This window comes from Trichosurus vulpecula, chromosome 3 (assembly GCF_011100635.1).
Source record: "Trichosurus vulpecula isolate mTriVul1 chromosome 3, mTriVul1.pri, whole genome shotgun sequence".
In the NCBI taxonomy this organism is placed as follows: Eukaryota; Metazoa; Chordata; class Mammalia; order Diprotodontia; family Phalangeridae; genus Trichosurus; species Trichosurus vulpecula.
This window is the reverse complement of record NC_050575.1, coordinates 354,200,747-354,212,270: the sequence shown is the minus strand read 5'-3', so window position 1 is coordinate 354,212,270 and position 11,524 is coordinate 354,200,747. Positions and strand designations below refer to the sequence as shown.

General features: G+C 37.9%; 1 pseudogene; it reads left to right on the top strand.

Annotated features, from left to right (window-relative positions):
* Positions 1-1,353: 1,353 nt before the first annotated feature.
* Positions 1,354-1,938, top strand: LOC118844988 (annotated as a pseudogene).
* Positions 1,939-11,524: the final 9,586 nt, after the last annotated feature.

The following is an 11,524-nucleotide window of genomic DNA, read 5'->3' as shown; positions in this document are numbered from 1 at the left end:
TGATTTTGAATATTGGCCCTGAGCAAAATTGCCTTTTTTTCAAGTTCACTCAGAATATATAAGCTTAACTGACCTTGGGATTTGACAGATTGTGTTGTTGTTGTTGCTCTTCAGTTTTTCATTCATGTCTGACTCTTTGCAATCCCATAGACCAGAGTATGCCAGTCCCTTCTATCGTCCACTATCTCTCAAAATCTAAGTTCATGTTCATTGTTTCCATGACACAATGTATCTATCTCATCGTCTGCTGTCTCCCATTCCTTTTGTCTTCAATCTTCACCACATCATGATCTTTTCTAATGGGTCCTGTCTTCTCATTATGGGTCCAAAGTATTTAAGCTTCAGTTTCAGTATTTGACCTTCCAGTGAATGGCCTAAATTAATTTAAATATTGACTGATTTGACCTCCTTGCTGTCCAAGGGACTCTCAAAAGTCTTCTCCAGCAGCACAATTAAACAATGCTCATTCTGTGGCACTCAACTTCCTCTATAATTCAACTCTCACAACCATACATTGCGACTGGAAAAACCATAGCTTGCATTATACGGACCTTTGTGGGCAAGGTGAGTGTCAGGCACTCTGTCTACCAGATGTAAACCCCTAAATCTTTTATCATCTCCACTTCATATTCATAAGGGATGTTATTTAGGTCATACCTATACAATCTAATGAATTTCATTACTTTCTTCAGTTTGTCTAGATTTTGCAATAAGAAGCATAGGTTTGTGTCACAGTCTGCTCCAGGTCTTCTTACAGATTGTATAGAGCTTTTCTCCATTTGGCTGCAAAGTATATCATCAATCAGGTTTTGATATTGACCATCTGGTGATGTCCATGTGTAGAGTCATCTTTTGGGTTGTTGAAAAAGAGTTTTTGCTATGACCAGCAAGTTGTCTTGACAAAAACTCTATTAGTCTCTGACATGCTTCATTTTGCACTCCAAGGCCAAACTTGTCTGTTATTCCAATCATTTTGTTGATTTCCTACTGTAGCATTCCAAATCCCCTATGATGAATGTGACATCTTTTTTGGAAGATGTTGTAAAGTAGGTCTTAATAGCACTGATCATCTTAGGCCTCTTTGGCATCAGTGGTTGGAGCATAGACTTGTATTCCTGTGATGTTGAATGGTTTGCATCGGATTTGAATAGATATCATTGTCATTTGTGAGATTATACCCTGGTACTGCTTTTCTCACCCTTTTAGTGACCATGAGGGCTTTTCTACTTCTTGTAAGGTATTCTTGCCCACAGCAGTATATATAGTGATCATCTGATTTAAAATCACCTATTCCCGAGGAGTACAGCCAAGGTGACCAGGTAAATCCACTTCTCTGCCTGCTCCAGACTCAAGATGAACTGCATTAACTTGGCCACCATGCTACCTGGCTCCCACAGCAAGATGTGGGAGCAGATCCAGGTGATCTTGGGCCCCATGTTCTTCGGGAAAAGCACAGAACTCATATGCAGAGTCTGGCAATTCCAGATTGCTTGGCACAAGTGCCTCGTGATCAAGTATGCCAAAGACACTCAATACAGCAACAGTTTCTCCACGTGTGACCAGAACACTATGAAAGGACTTCTAGTCTCCTCACTTCAGGATGTGGCCCAAGATGCTCTGGCTGTGACTGTCATTGGCACTGATGAGGGTTTTTTTTTCTGGATATTGTGGAATTCAGTGAGACCATGGCAAATGCTGGGAAGACTGATTATAGCATCACTGGATGGGAACTTTCAGAGGAAGACATTTGGGAATATCCTGAACTTGGTGCCACTGGAAGAAAATGCAGCGAAACTGACAGCAGTGTGCATGGAGTGCTTTCAGCAAACTGCTTATAGCAAGAGACCGGAGACAGAGAAAGAGGTTGAAGTGATTGGCGGTGCTGACAAATATCACTCTGTGTGTCGACTCTGCTATTTCAAGAAGTTTTCAGGATAAGCTACTGGGCTGGAGAACAAATAAAACTGTACCCGAGTGGGAGGTTGGGTGGAGGGGGGAGGAGGACACCTCAAGCTGTCAGATAGATTCAACAGTGCAGTTCAAATAACTGAGGCAGTAGTGGTGTTCCTGGAACTGGCTTTGGCCTGGGAAGATATAGAGTGTATATATAGAGAGAGGTCACCTGGACCTGCTGCTCACTTTCTAGCCACCCCACAACCATAGCTGTTGCTTATATTCACACCATGTTTCTATGTTCCGCATATCCCTCAGAAGAGGGAGGACCAGAGCTTAAGAAGGACCTAAGGAGGACCTTAGGAAGGGGGGGAATGGGAAAGAAGCAGTGCTTCATAACTTGGAAGAAACCTCTTGAACCCAAGACTATACTTTGCAACTTAATTGTACCCTTCCCCTACTTGCCATCGTACCCACCCTGCCCCACAACTTCTGCTTAGTATATAAACATTGCCAGTAAAATCCCTCACCTTCCTTTCTTCAGCTTCAGTCTTTCTAAGTAAAGCCTTTGTTATTCCCCTCAGTTGCCTCCTCCTGGTGAGAGCTATGCTTACTCAGGCAGCGAAGTCAGAGCATTGTGGGTTTCCCTGATTCTTCCGGCTTGAGTTATGACAGAATTCTGTGACAAAGGACATTACTTCCTCATCTGTGTTATCAGTGCTGACATTGTGTTCTCATCAGAAAACCCACATACTGTAAGATTTTGCCTTTTCTTAATTCTATCAACATGCTACCTTTAAAAAAAAATTCACCTATTCCCATCCATTTAGGTTCACCGACACCTAAGATGTTGATGTTTAATCTTTTCAGCTCCTGTTTGACCTCATTCAGTTTACCTTGGTTCATAGATCTTACATTCCAGGTTCCTACACAATATTGATCTTTACAGCATTGGACTTTCCTTTGGTCACCAGATACATTCACAGCTGAGCATTGGGTATCTATGGAACCATTTGCCTTGCTTTCTATGGTTGCTTGTACAGTGCTAGACTCTGGGGATCCAAAGCTAAAATACAATATCTCCCCTAAAGGAGCCTGATTTCTGACTGATGAGATAATGTGCAGATATAGGTAAACAATGTGCATATGTGTGTACATGTATGTACAAAGTAAATAAAGGTAGGGTAACCTGGGGTGGGGGGAAGAGGACTACTACATATAAGAAGAGATAGAAGTCCTGGGAATGCACTTAAAATCTTTGCTATGGTCGTAATCAAGGCCTTCCCAATAAGAGGTAATATCTAGTTTGTTTGTGAAAACTCACTAAAGAAAACTCTTCATTTTTCTCTCAGTCAGAGAGTGAATGAGGTGGGGCTGTGACGTCTTTGCATGGGGTCATCTGGGTGTTCCTGACATCTCTGGCGTGTCTCTTGGAAAGAGCACATGCTTTATAGTCATTTCTTCCCCCCTCCCATTTGCTAATGTGACTGCCTGTGTTTTTCATTTAATTAAAGACCCTGACCTTTAAGAGAGACTTTTTTTTTTTAGCTTAGCTTAGCCTGATTCTAATGAAAGTTGAACATCTGATGGTAAATCAGGGCCAAACTTTCATGGATAAGGGTGACAGGGTGTTCATAAGCTTACAAAGAAATTAAACAGGGATACTTACAAATCCATGAGCCAAAACCCCTTTCAGATAGTTCTTCTCTCAAGTAGCTGGGTAGGTAGTAGCAGTAGGGTAGAATATCCTGAAGAAACACATATCAAAAATGAATAATTCAAATACTACGATACTGATAGAATACATGTGCCTTTACATCCAGCATGCTGCAGGTAAAGTCATAGGATTATAGACATAAAGTTGGAAGCCATCTAGTTCAACAACCCTCATTTGACAGAGGAGGAAACTGAGGCCTATAGAGGTCAAATTATCTGCCCAAAGTCACATAGGTAATAAATGGGATTTGACTCTGGGTCCCACAATGACTCCAGCACTAATGGTCTTTCCTCTGCATGACACTGCTTCCCCAAGTATCAATCTTCCTCAAGATCCAAAATAAAGAGAAACGAATCTTTCAAATCTCTCTTTCATGCTATGCATTACTTTTCCTTACTATCAAAACATGAAGAATGGCTTACTTTATCATTAAATAAACACTGAACCTCAGTCTTGCAAAGAAGAATACTGTTAAATGGCTAGTGAGAAGGAAGAGTAGTGCATTACTCCAATCAGCACATTTCAGAGGATATGGGAAGGAGGGAGATGGTTGTGATATCATATAGAATTTAGTCCATAAAAAACTCTAGGAGTCTAAGGCATATCTTATAAATAAAGTAACTATTTCTTAGGCTCAAGAACCAAGGCAAACTCTGCCTACAACACATCTGAAGAAATAAACACTGCAACAACAGCACATTTGCAAAGCTGTTTCTAAGCCAGGGCAATGTCATCAAAATTAACTGAGTGGAAAACAGAATACACACACGTAGAAAGAACATATATTTATGTCAGAGGTAGCCAAACCCATATAAAATGTATACATGTGTACATGGAAACAAACATATTTTATATATTTCATGACATACAAAATATATCTATACCTTTATCTCTCTGTTGGGTGAGTTCCTTATCCTGCCCCATTCCTCCTGAGAATACCTTCCCCAAATGGGTCCTCAGGACATCCAAGCATCTCTGTTTCCATAGCATGAGGTAGGAACTCCACACCTGGAGTCCCTATTCAAATGACCCCTAGGCTTTGACTGCCACTGGTGATCTGAGGATGACCTTAGTGACAAAATTCCTAGTTAAAGTTCTGCATATTTGATTTCCAGTCTAAAAATGACAACTTATCTTCTGCTTTTGCCATTCTTTTTCTTTTTTTTTCTTTTCCTATTATTAGTTGCTGAATACATTTTGACAGGGCTAGAAGACCAAATCATCTGACTTTGAAGAGATAACTGTTATGAAAATAGATTTACCCTCACCGTGTTCTGGCTCTGGTGATTGAATCGGTGCAGGAATTCCACACAGTTTGTAACTATGTACTAACACAAGACAATAAGCTTATGTTATAAGTGTCATCTATGGTTATACTGGTTGGTAACAGTATGTTGGAGCTGACTATCTTCTTGCACCTACCTTTGCTTCAGTGAGAAACTGACCAAAGAGGTATTATATAATATTTATCAAAGCTTAGTATCGAACCAAGAGAACTTCTGGACTTTCCATTAGCTAAATTGTAAGCAGGACCTATTTCTTATATTTCCACTATATTCCTTTTTTTCTGCTAATGAAATTTATTTTATTTCAATTTTATGGAATAAAATAAACATTTCCATAACAGTATAATAAAAAAGGCAATTGCACATGAAACTGAAAATCAATTATGTATAACTTGCTTTTTAAATATATATTTATTACTTATTTAAATTTATATACAATATAGTTTATGTAATACATTTCTGTATATTATGTATCATATGGATATATGATATATAACATAATATAATAAATATATAGTAAAGTTATCATATAAATCTCTTTTTTTTCCTTTTTTTCCCCTCCTGCTCCACTCTAGAGATGGCTACCATTAGACACAAATAAGTACATATGTGTAAAGTTATTCTATATATACTTCCATTTATTGGTTATTTCTCTGGATCACATAGTGTCCTTCTTCATATGTCCTTTATTTTTAAATTTGAGGCAGCTAAGTGGTACAGTGGATAGAGTACAATGTATGAATACTTAAATGAGCGCTTTTCATAGTTAAGAAGAACCAAACACTGAGGTGGTGCCCATAAATTGGGTAATGGCTTGACAAAATATATATTTTTAAATGGCATTAATCTCCTATTCAGTAATGAATAACAAGTAGAATTTGTGTAGTGTTTTAAAGTTTGCAAAACTATTTTAAAAAATCAGTCAACATGTATTTGAGTACCCAATATGTGCCAAGTATTGTGCTAGATGCTGGGAATATGAATACAAAAAATTAAAATGATCCTGACTTGCAAAGAGCTTCTATGCTACTGATAAAGACAATAAGTACATATATAAATATATACAGAAGAAAAATAAAGGGGATAAATATGCTTACGTACAAACTAGTTAAATCCAAAGTGGCTTGGGAGGGAGGGCACTATAAGTTGGGGAAATCAGAAGATGCTTCATGCAGATGATGATACTTGAGTGCCTTATAAAGGAAGGGACTCAATTAGCTTTTATGTATTTTATTTTATTTGCTCCAGTCAGTTGCCAGCTGCCAGATGAGGCAGGTAGGTGGCACCATGGAGAGAGAACTGGATGTGGAGTCAGAGGCCCAGAATTCAATTCTAGGCTCTCAGACAATCACTAGTTGCCTGACAATGGACACTGTTTTGCCTCAATTTCCTCAACTGTAAAATGGGGATTAAAAACAGCATCTATTTCACAATATTTCTGTGAGAATCAAATGAGATACATTTATTGAGCATTTAGCTCAGTGCCCAGAAAATACTAGGCGCATTATAAATCCTTATTCCCTTCCCATTAAAGCCTCAGAAAAACTCTATGAAGTAGGGAATACACATCGACCCCACCCTCCTCATTTTACAGAGGCTAAGAGAACCAAAGTGAATGTCTGGGGGTCACATAGCTAGAGTGGGTCTTTGTTGGGATTTGGACCTGGACCTGGGTCTTCCAAACTCCAAATCCAGTGCCCTCTTTCCATGGCAGGCTGCATCTGCTTCGAGTTCTGTTTTCTGTTTGAGGGGTTGTTTTGCTTTTCTTTGTATCCTCAGTGCTTAGCACAGTGCCTGACACTTAGTATGTGCTTAAGGAATGCTAGTTGTCTGACTGATTGCTGCAGCTCATTATAAGGATTTGATAAATCTCTGTAAGTATATTCCTTAAAACTTGTTAACTTTATCTTTTAATAGCTATTTTATAAAGGAGTGCCACCATTAATTAGAGGTGTCTTATAAAATTCACAATGTTGGTCATTTTATATATCAATGTAAAATAAAATTAATCTATAAGCAGGATGCCAGAAAAAAAAAACTAATATCACAATTGGAGAGATTTGGAGAAATCCCTATAAATATTTTACCACTTCTTTTTGGAGTGACAGCTATTGTCAGATGATGCCATGCTTTCCCCCTCCTTTCTTTCCAAGCCATCACTTTTATCATATTAACAGCCTATTTCCTTTCCTGCCATGTTTTCTTCAGTAGGTTCTGTGAACCAGAAAGCTGCTTTAAAACAATATCTGTCATCTTCCCATCACTTCTCCAAGAAAAGCAATTTTGCCACCATTTGCTCAGATTGTTCACTAGGTCTCATTTCTCCAGATACTTGTGGACCTAAATAAAGCTAAATGCTACCACCAGTGCCATGATCCAGTGACAGGAGGCTCGAAGCTCTCCCCCCTCATCCCCGGGAAGGAGCTGCATGGATTTAAACACAGCATACATCCTGGTGAAAATCTTTCCCAAAAGGGGCTGCTCTTAGGCAAGTGCAGCAGGCTCTTAACAACTGAACATTTACCTTAAATATGCCAGATAAATATTGAGGTTTGGAAGAGCATTGTAAACATGGGATCTGATTTTCTAACAGGGAGATACAGCAGAATTCCTTTCTTCAACCTCTTTGCTCTCGCCAATGAAACAATAGCCAGGGGACAAGGGCAATCACTAAGGAGGTTTTTATTTTCCGTCTTTGATAAAGACTAGATGTGAGTTTGGATTAGATGTCTGTGTGTGCAGCTGCGAAGACCTCTTTCCAAGACGCATTTTCTTAGCTAAATTTTCATGATTAACTGGGATTTGGAATCATTTGCAGAGATAGAATGTTTCTGCTCACTACTCCCACCCTCTATACTGTAGGATCATAGATTTAAAGTTGTAAGGGAGCTAAGAGATCATTCCATTTTATATCCTTATTGAGGATGAGGAAACTGATGCACAGAATGGTATATTGACTTGTGCAGGGTTTCATAGCTGGCAAATGTCTGAGATAAGATCTGAATCTAATTCTTCCCAAGACCAGTACCTCATCAATATGTCAAGTTGTGTCTCCCTTTTCTTTCCTTTATCTTTCTGGATTTCTCAAAATTTTTGGCTTCTTTTCCTAGTGGAATTTCACTCCTGCAAAATGCTACATTTCAGCTTAAGAGGAAAGTAACGTGAAGAATGGGAGTTTTGCTGAAATTTTTTTTCTTCCTCTTTTAAAATTCTTATTAAAGGGATGTTTCTCTGGAAAGGAGTTAGAGAGAAGGATATAGAGGAATTGTAGGTAATGTAAAGATAAAAGATATCAATTATATATGCATATATATACAAAAATATATATTTAATTTTTAAAATTTATTTTATTTTTAATTTATAGAATAAAACAAGCCTTCCCATAACATAATATAACAAAAAAGAGATGAAACTGAAAATCCATTATATAGAACTTGTTATTTCTTTTAAATTTGTAGTAAAGTTATCATGTAAATTTCTTTTTTTCCCTTTTTTCTTCCCTCCCCCCTGCCCTAGAGATGGCTTTAGACATAAATATGTATGCATGTATGTAAATGTGCAAATGTGTGTGTGTTTTTGTGTGTATGTTAAATCATTTTATACATACTTCTATTTATTAGTTCTTTGGATGCAGATAGCATCTTCCTTTATGCGTCCTTTGTAGTTGATCTGAGTATTTATAATAATAGTCAAAATGACTTATTTGTTCAAATCTGTTCTTAGAACAATGTTGCTGTTACTCTACACAACATTCTTTTGGTTCTGTTCCTTTCACTCTTCTTTATTTCATGCATGTCTATTCATATTTTTCTAAGATCCTCAAGTTCATTATTTCTTATAGTCAAATGGTATTCCATCACAAACATATAACACAACTTATTCAGCCATTCCTCAGTTGATCAACATCCCCACAATTTCCAGTTCTTTGCCTCTAACTCCTCTCTCCATGCCTTAGTATTGACTGTTTCACATTCCTGGAATGTTCTCCATCATCACCTCAACCTCTTAAAAAACCTGCCTCTCTCTCAGATTCTGCTCAAATGCACTTTCTGCGGGAAGCTTTTTCCAGATCCTTCTACTTCAAACACCCCCTCAGCTGCTAGTTCCTCTTTTAAAAAAAAATGCTTTCAACCTACGTGTTTTGTATGTTGTTGTTGTTGTTCAGTCATTTTGATCATATCCAACTTCTTTTTACAGATGAGGAAGTGAGGCAAACAGGGTTAAGTGATTTACCCAGGGTTACATAACTAGTACCAGTCTGAAGCTGAATTTGAACCCAGGAAGATGAGTCTTCCTGACTCCAGGCCAGCACTCTATGCACCATGCTGCCACCTAGTGGTCATGCTTTGTATGTACCTATTTAGGTAAGTGTTCTCTTCCCTATTGGAATGTGAGCTCCTTGAAGACAAGAACTTTTTTTTTGTTCTCAGAGCTTAGTACAACACCCGACACATAGTAAGTGTTTGATATGAGCTTGTTGATTAATTACTTATTTGTCTGGTCAAATGTGGGAGCTGGTGAAAGCTATTTTGATTGGTAGCAACAATCTATCAATAAATATTTATTAATTGCCTACTATGCCAGGCTCTGTGCTAAGTGATGACATAGCCCTAGTCCTTCAGGATATACATATACATATACATATACATATACATATACATATACATATACATACACATATACATACACATACACATATACATATGCATATACATCTACAAATATTTATACACATGCCCATGTACATATGCCCACGTACATATGCATAAACAGGTACATATGCACATGCATATATATAAGCATACACATATGCACATACATACACATAAACATATACACAAACATATCCATGTGCATATACACAAACATACAAATACATATAAAGTGCCCTCTGCCACCCCCAGCCATTTACTGAATTACCAAAATCAGAATGAAATTCTCTACACATTTGTATTGAATTCCTCATGTCTTTTAGGTAATTTATAAAATACCTTCAACTCATTGGTCTCAACTATGTTACTTTCTTCCCTTATAGCAGGGCATTCCCCTATTGGTACCATTTGAATCTTTGGCTAAAAACCTGTATAAGTTTGAGCACTGAGAGGCTCTGGACTTTGACCAGAATACGAAAAGCGCTGAATGTCCCGAAGCCATGAGACTCTATGTTGGATTTCAATGGGACTAGGGGCACGGAGGCTGTGAACTGAGATGAGATCTGTAGGCATCTTTTCTCCTCTTCTCCTTGTGAGTAGTAATACAGATTTCTTACCTGTTATCCTTGTGTTGTTCTGCTTTTCACTGAAATTCTCCTGTACCACAACTGGGCTTCAGGCCCTATATGTGACATATGCTAGCAATGTAACCCCAGGCAAGTTACTGAAACTCTCAGTGCTCCAAGAAACTCTCTGGGACTATAAATCCCAGAGCAATTGGTGATATGCGTTATTAGGAAGACTCCTCTTCTTGGAGCTCTCTATACTGATGAAATCATAATCTTGATTACTACATATATAGTTATATATATATAATATAGTAATATATATACATATAATATAGTAATATATATTTCTATAAATACATATAGTAATATATTATATATATACTATATATATTAGATTAGAATATAATAAAAGGGTAAGACAGGTACAACATGCTATGTGAGGTGGAAGAAATGAAGAATACAATACAACTGAAAGGAATCAGAGAAGCCTTCCTGTAAGAGCTGACATTTGATTTGGGATTTAAAGGATGGGTTTCAAAGGGTAGAGTTTCAGGAGGCATAATTTTGGGAGAATAATTCAGGAATTAAAAATGGCATGATAATGTCACAGAGACAGCAAAGTGTTGGACAGGGACAAGAGACAGAATATTGGGTTGACTATATTATAGGGTAACCAAAGGAGAAGAATATGAAAGGTTGAGAGTTGCATGGTTCAAGATTTAGAGATTCCCTTCACCTATTTTGTTATGTATTATTTATTCTTGGTGTGTGTAGGAGAGTATGTATGTGTATATTCCCATATGTCCATCTTTAGTTCACTTTGTCATAGCACACAGCTCTTTAGTTCTTTTAAGTCTTAAGTACAGCTCAATGGGGCAGGTGGTGGAGTAGTCTGAGTGAAAATGAAAGCATATGTGATGGGTATGAGTTTATTCATCAGAAACATGGAAGAGGTGGAAGAGAGGGGTGGATTAAGAGCTGAACAGTTGCTCTTGAAGAAGTCAGCTGATCTGGTTTGAGTGAAGCACTGTATGGAGTTCCTGGGAACCTCTCTTTGTGCTAGACATTGGAGAGGGGTTTATGGACCAAGGTGAACCAGTGGCATGGATTAAAGGAAGCCTAGCATCTGTGACAGTAGGAACTTTTCATGTAATCATAACCTGGGTAGGCTTAGGGTAAAGGTTTCTAGTTAGGGTGCTTCTAAGGGAGTAAAGGCACTTGGAGGATTGGAGGACTTGAGCTGCTGCTAGGATTATTCTCTACAGCTTTTTTCTACCTTTGTTTTGGGGCAGTGTCAAAGAATCGTGATTTTAGAATTGAAAGAGAAATTTTGGAGAATGGGAGAGGTGATGTAGAATTGGAGATAGACAAAAGTTCTGATTTCCAAAAATTAAAAAGTGGACTCTA